Consider the following 6,399-nt stretch of genomic DNA (forward strand, 5'->3'; position numbering starts at 1 on the left):
CAGCCAGTGTTATTGTAATACTGTTATCAACTTAGCACATACAGTTTTCCCTGTGCGTGCATTCACATTTCACTTCACTTGGTTCGTTGTACTACTGTCAGTGTCAGACTGCTGTCACTGTGGGTAACAATGCACAACAGACAACAATGCACACCACAGTGACAGCTCCTGACTCCTGTCCTGAGTCCTCCTGTCCGGCGTCCGCTTCCCTTGAATCCCTTCACTATCACTATAAACACTCTTTCTGACTCACTCAGACTGTCAGAGAGCTCAGAATGTACCAAGAGCCGACTGAGTCAGCAAGTGAATCGATTCGATAGCATCCGCGCATGCGCACCACCTACAGTCTTCGGTTCACTTGCGAGTCAGCTCAGCAGTCAGTAGACTCAGCAAGTGAACCAAAGATCCGATTCATGAATCGGTTCTAGTGATGTCCGGTTCATGAACGAATCGTTCATTTGAATCAAAATTAACGTTTGCGCCGCTTTGGTTTCCGAGATATTGCGCGCTTGATTTGCTGAAACCCCGCCCACTTTCCACCCCATGTTTTTAAATTTCAAAAAGAAATACACCATTCGTTTGTGCTGCGTATGTGCTGCAAAAATGAACGTTTGCGCCACTTTGGTTTCCGAGATATTGCGTGCTTGATTTGATGAAACCCCTCCCACTTTCCACCCCATGTTTTTAACCCTGACTCTAGACCCCCCAGCTGTGCTGCAGCTTGCCCCCCTCACAACTTTTTTTGGGGCACAAGCATATATATTTTTTTTTCTGTGTATGCTCACTGTAGCCGGGACTCTTAGCGTCTGGCCACTGTTAGCGCATCGCACACCCCACCGCTGATCAACTTCGGACGGTTGATCAGTGAGCTTGAATAAAAAAATAATAATATTTCACATTTGTTGGCCTTTTTTTTTATTTTTTTTGTCTGTTAGGTTTAGGGTAAGTTCGCGAACACCCGTCCCCCCCCACACACACACACACACACACTCCCCTATAGCCCGCCAGATGTTCTCGGCTAAGAAGGCATATGCCCAGCTTGCCTCCGAGTCCGAGAGCCCCAGTGAGGATGCAACAGCTCCTCCTCATTTTTGATTGAAACACCTTTATTACAATCAGTCATCATACATACATACTTTAGTACTGTGACGCAGCACAGGCCACGAATCAGTACATAATAAATTACTTACAATCGTCTTTGGGAGCATGGCATTATTATGTAAAGTACAGGCTAACCTACACTATACATCGCAATGAATGCTACACTAGCATACCTATTCAATCACAAAACCTTCCAACAAAGCATTTAGACAGTGATGAGGGAAGAGGCAGTGGGAAGGAGGGGGTAGGGAGGGGGAAATCACATGCCCAAAGCTTTATTGAGAGGATAAATACAAACGGGGGGAGAGGGGGAAGGAGAGGGGTTTAGTCCTCTTCTTCTTCGCTAACGTCCGAGATGTTGTAGTCCCGCAACAGACTATGGATAAGTCTGCGGCAGTCCAGGACAGACTTGTTCTCCCTCCTGAGGATGAGCCGGTTACTAGCTAACCAAATAGCGTCCTTAAAATAGTTCATAAGGCGCCAGGCCTCCTGGATGGAGTCTTTGAGTTCATGTTCCAGGGCGTCCAACAGGCGCTGTGCAAAGGGGAACTCCCAAAACAGGTGATAAGATGTTTCCTCCACGAAAGGGCACCTGGGGCAGTACCTGGTTTTGCACAGATTGCGGGCATGCATGAATGACCGGATGGGCAGTCCGCCCTGAATGGCCATCTATGACAAGTCCTTATGCCCGTTGGTCAACCTGTTTGACGACACATTAGTCCAAACTGTCTCTACGGTGTCGTCCTGGATCCCTGGAAGCTCCTCCTCATGGTTGGTGAGCTCAGACACTTTAGAGCACATTTCAGAGTATAAAAACTATAGAAATGATCCCTGAAAGTATAGTCTTAACCTGCTACCTGCAGCAATGACAGCCCCGGGGATAGGTCCCTGCCTGTAACATTAGGGAGACATGGTGTACTGTCCCACTGACATGAATGGGTGCACATCACATGTGCAAAAATGCTGATTTGATGCGGACAAAAAATATGAGCTCATGCATCCAATCTGCATTTTTTGCTGTCCAGATACAGACTGGGTTCACATCTGTAACATAGGGTGCTGCAAAAAACATGGAACTTATATCTGTTTGCCTCTCACAGATACTATGTAAGGTCACAGCACTGTAGTGATCATTAGGAATAATACCAGCATTTATCTTCTATTAACCATAGAATAAAACCAACCACTCAGCTTGTGATCTCTCCCTCCACCTTCTCCATGACAGAGAAGGAGAACGATCATCAATAGCAATCAGCAGCTGCAATGAAGCAGGACTGAGAGCTCTCTTCACGCTCAGAAGAGATCACTACAGCTCCTCCTCATGGTTGGTGAGCTCAGACACTTTAGAGCACATTTCCGAGTATAAAAACTATAGAAATGATCCCTGAAAGTATAGTCTTAACCTTCTACCTGCTGCAATGACAGCCCCGGGGATAGGTCCCTGCCTGTAACATTAGGGAGACCTCACAGTCAGCCCTGTAGTCACTGATGTACGGTGGACGGGGAGAAGCAGCGCTCCACTGGAAATACAAGCTGGAAAACCTAATACCCACAATACAACTGCTCTCCTATCGCAATTGGCATATGTGAGTTCAGGCAGCCAATAGGAAACAAGTTCGGGTGTTTTTTGTTTTTAATGCCCGAGGAGCCTGCTTTCTACACCAGTGCAACAAAACCGTGCAGTGTGCCACACAAAAAACATGCACTAGGCTACGTACCACTTGGAACCGAACCCGAGTTCAGGAAATGTTTTTTACAGTACAAGTTAATTTAACCACTTCAACCCCGATAGCTAAAACCCCCTTCATGACCAGGCCACTTTTTACACTTCTGCACTACACTACTTTCACCGTTTATCGCTCGGTCATGCAACTTACCACCCAAATGAATTTTACCTCCTTTTCTTCTCACTAATAGAGCTTTCATTTGGTGGTATTTTATTGCTGCTGACAGTTTTACTTTTTTTGTTATTATTTAAAATGTAACGATTTTTTTGCAAAAAAATGACATTTTTCACTTTCAGCTGTAAAATTTTGCAAAAAAAACGACATCCATATATAAATTTTTCGCCAAATGTATTGTTCTACATGTCTTTGATAAAAAAAAAAATGTTTGGGCAAAAAAAAAAAATGGTTTGGGTAAAAGTTATAGCGTTTACACACTATGGTACAAAAATGTGAATTTCCGCTTTTTGAAGCAGCTCTGACTTTCTGAGCACCTGTCATGTTTCCTGAGGTTCTACAATGCCCAGACAGTAGAAAAACCCCACAAATGACCCCATTTCGGAAAGTAGACACCCTAAGGTATTCGCTGATGGGCATAGTGAGTTCCTAGAATTTTTTATTTTTTGTCACAAGTTAGCGGAAAATGATGATTTTTCTTTTTTTCCTTACAAAGTCTCATATTCCACTAACTTGCGACAAAAAAAATAAAAAATTCTAGGAACTCGCCATGCCCCTCACGGAATACCTTGGGGTATCTTCTTTCCAAAATGGGGTCACTTGTGGCGTAGTTATACTGCCCTGGCAATTTAGGGGCCCATATGTGTGAGAAGTACTTTGCAATCAAAATGTGTAAAAAATGGCCTGCGAAATCCGAAAGGTGCACTTTGGAATATGTGCCCCTTTGCCCACCTTGGCTGCAAAAAAGTGTCACACATCTGGTATCGCCGTACTCAGGAGAAGTTGGGGAATGTGTTTTGGGGTGTCATTTTACATATACCCATGCTGGGTGAGAGAAATATCTTGGCAAAAGACAACTTTTCCCATTTTTTTATACAAAGTTGGCATTTGACCAAGATATTTTTCTCACCCAGCATGGGTATATGTAAAATGACACTCCAAAACACATTCCCCAACTTATCCTGAGTACGGCGATACCAGATGTGTGACACTTTTTTGCAGCCTAGATGCGCAAAGGTGCCCAAATTCCTTTTAGGAGGGCATTTTTAGACATTTGGATCCCAGACTTCTTCTCACACTTTCGGGCCCCTAAAAAGCCAGGGCAGTATAAATACCCCACATGTGACCCCACTTTGGAAAGAAGACACCCCAAGGTATTCAATGAGGGGCCTGGCGAGTTCATAGAATTTTTATTTTTTTACATAAGTTAGCGGAAATTGATTTTTTTATTTTTTTTTTCTCACAAAGTCTCACTTTCCGCTAACTTAGGACAAAAATTTAAATCTTTCATGGACTCAATATGCCCCTCACGGAATACCTTGGGGTGTCTTCTTTCCGAAATGGGGTCACATGTGGGGTATTTATACTGCCCTGGCTTTTTAGGGGCCCTAAAGCGTGAGAAGAAGTCTGGAATATAAATGTCTAAAAATGTTTACGCATTTGGATTCCGTGAAGGGTACGGTGAGTTCATGTGAGATTTTATTTTTTGAAACAAGTTAGTGGAATATGAGACTTAGTAAGAAAAAACAAACAAAAAAATATATATATTTCCGCTAACTTGGGCCAAAAAAATGTCTGAATCGAGCCTTACAGGGGAGGGGGGTGATCAGGGAGTGTATATGGGTGATCACCCCTCTGTCATTGATCACCCCCCTGTAAGGCTCCATTCAGACGTTCGCATGTGTTTTGCGGATCCGATCCATGTATCCATGGATCCGTAAAAATCATACGGACGTCTGAATGGAGCCTTACAGGGGGGTGATCAATGACAGGGGGTGATCAGGGAATCTATATGGGGTGATCATGGGTGATCAGGGGTTAATAAGTGACGGGGGGGGGTAGTGTGGTGTGGTGTTTGGTGCGACTTTACTGAGCTACCTGTGTCCTCTGGTGGTCGATCCAAACAAAAGGGACCACCAGAGGACCAGGTAGCAAAACAGCGTCTAATATACCTGTTAGGGGTTAAAAAAAAAATCACATCTCCAGCCTGCCAGTGAGTGATCGCCGCTGGCAGGCTGGAGATCCACTCGCTTACCTTCTGTTCCTGCGAGCGCGCGCTCCTGTGTGCCTTAATAAGTTATTGTGCAAAATCTCGCTAGACTTCGCAAAGCACTAACTTCGGCTCATCAGAGCCAATACATTCTAATACTGTACGGAGCTCCTGCGCTGTAGAGTATTAGAACAAAGTTTTATGCGATTTGACTTCGGATGTTTCTTCTAAAGTCGATTCGCTCATCTCTACACAACACATATTCTTGTCTGCATAATGGACAAGAATAAGACATGTTCTATCTTTTTGTCGGGCCAGTACACGGAGTACTGTCCTATTGACATGAATGGGTGCACATCACATGTGCAAAAATGCTGATTGGATGCGGACCAAAAATATGGGCTCATGCATCCGATCTGCATTTTTTTGCTGACACACTTTCAATGGGGTCACATCATGTCTGTTCTGCGGCGCTACTAAAAAAATAGAACATGTCCTACATCTGTTTGCCTCACAGACAAGGATTGAACAGTTCTACAGAGGACAGAACACACAAAGTATGTATCTGTGGTTTACAAATAATAGTAACACCAATAGTTGCAAGCATGCAATGCGAGATCACAGCACTAGTGATGTCCGGTTCATGAAGGAATCGTTCATTTGAATCGATTCAGTTCACCTGACTGAGCCTATCCGTGTGAAACAGCTCAGCTCAGTCACAGCACACAGACAATAGCAGAGCCGCAGGCAGCAGGGAGGGGAGGGGCTCGGGAGGAGTGTAATCTGATCCTAGAGTGGAAGCTGCTTCTGCCTGCCCCGCCCCTCCCACCAACCAATCAGAGCTGAGTCAGTGAGTCACAGCACACAATAGCAGAGCAGCTGGCAGCAGGGAGAGGAGGGGCTCGGGAGGAGCGTAATCTGATCCTAGCGTGGAAGCTGCTTCTGCCAGCCCCTCCCCTCCCCGCCCACCAACCAATCACCGACCAGAGCTGAGGGGGCAGGGCAGCACACTGGCAGCTGAGCTCTCTGAATCGAGTCCTCTGAGTCGTCACACAAGTAAGTGCAGGGAGTCTAAGAATACAAAGGAATCGAATGAGTCACAAGTTAAATGAATCTAAAGATCCGACTTAGTTTGTGACTCATTCGATTCATTGAGTTAAAAGAGCCGTGAGTCAGAGGGTAGACTGTAGAGCAGGTTACATTACACTGAGGCTGTCCGCTGCTTTTGTTGCAGCAGTGATAAGATTAAGTGATAGGAGAAGGGACAGATGACACAGAGTTTAGATTACAGGTGAATTAAATTAACCCTTTAGAATCAAATTGGCTTCTCAGGAGATATAGGTTAAAGGCATCTCATTCAGTAGCTATATAACTAAGGGTGGGTTCACATCACCTTTATGGATTCCG

The 6,399-nt window shown here is 44.8% G+C and overlaps 1 non-coding gene and 1 pseudogene across 1 annotated transcript; both read right to left on the minus strand.

The window, feature by feature from the left end:
• Nucleotides 1–1,850: 1,850 nt before the first annotated feature.
• On the minus strand, nucleotides 1,851–1,948 carry LOC122933502 (annotated as a pseudogene).
• Nucleotides 1,949–2,283: 335 nt separating this feature from the next.
• LOC122933492 lies at nucleotides 2,284–2,501 on the minus strand. The gene has a single exon (XR_006388454.1). It is a non-coding gene; the product is annotated as a small nucleolar RNA U3 (small nucleolar RNA).
• Between the last annotated feature and the right edge of the window lie 3,898 nt (nucleotides 2,502–6,399).

The sequence above is a fragment of the Bufo gargarizans genome, chromosome 3, assembly GCF_014858855.1.
Source record: "Bufo gargarizans isolate SCDJY-AF-19 chromosome 3, ASM1485885v1, whole genome shotgun sequence".
Classification (NCBI taxonomy): Eukaryota; Metazoa; Chordata; class Amphibia; order Anura; family Bufonidae; genus Bufo; species Bufo gargarizans.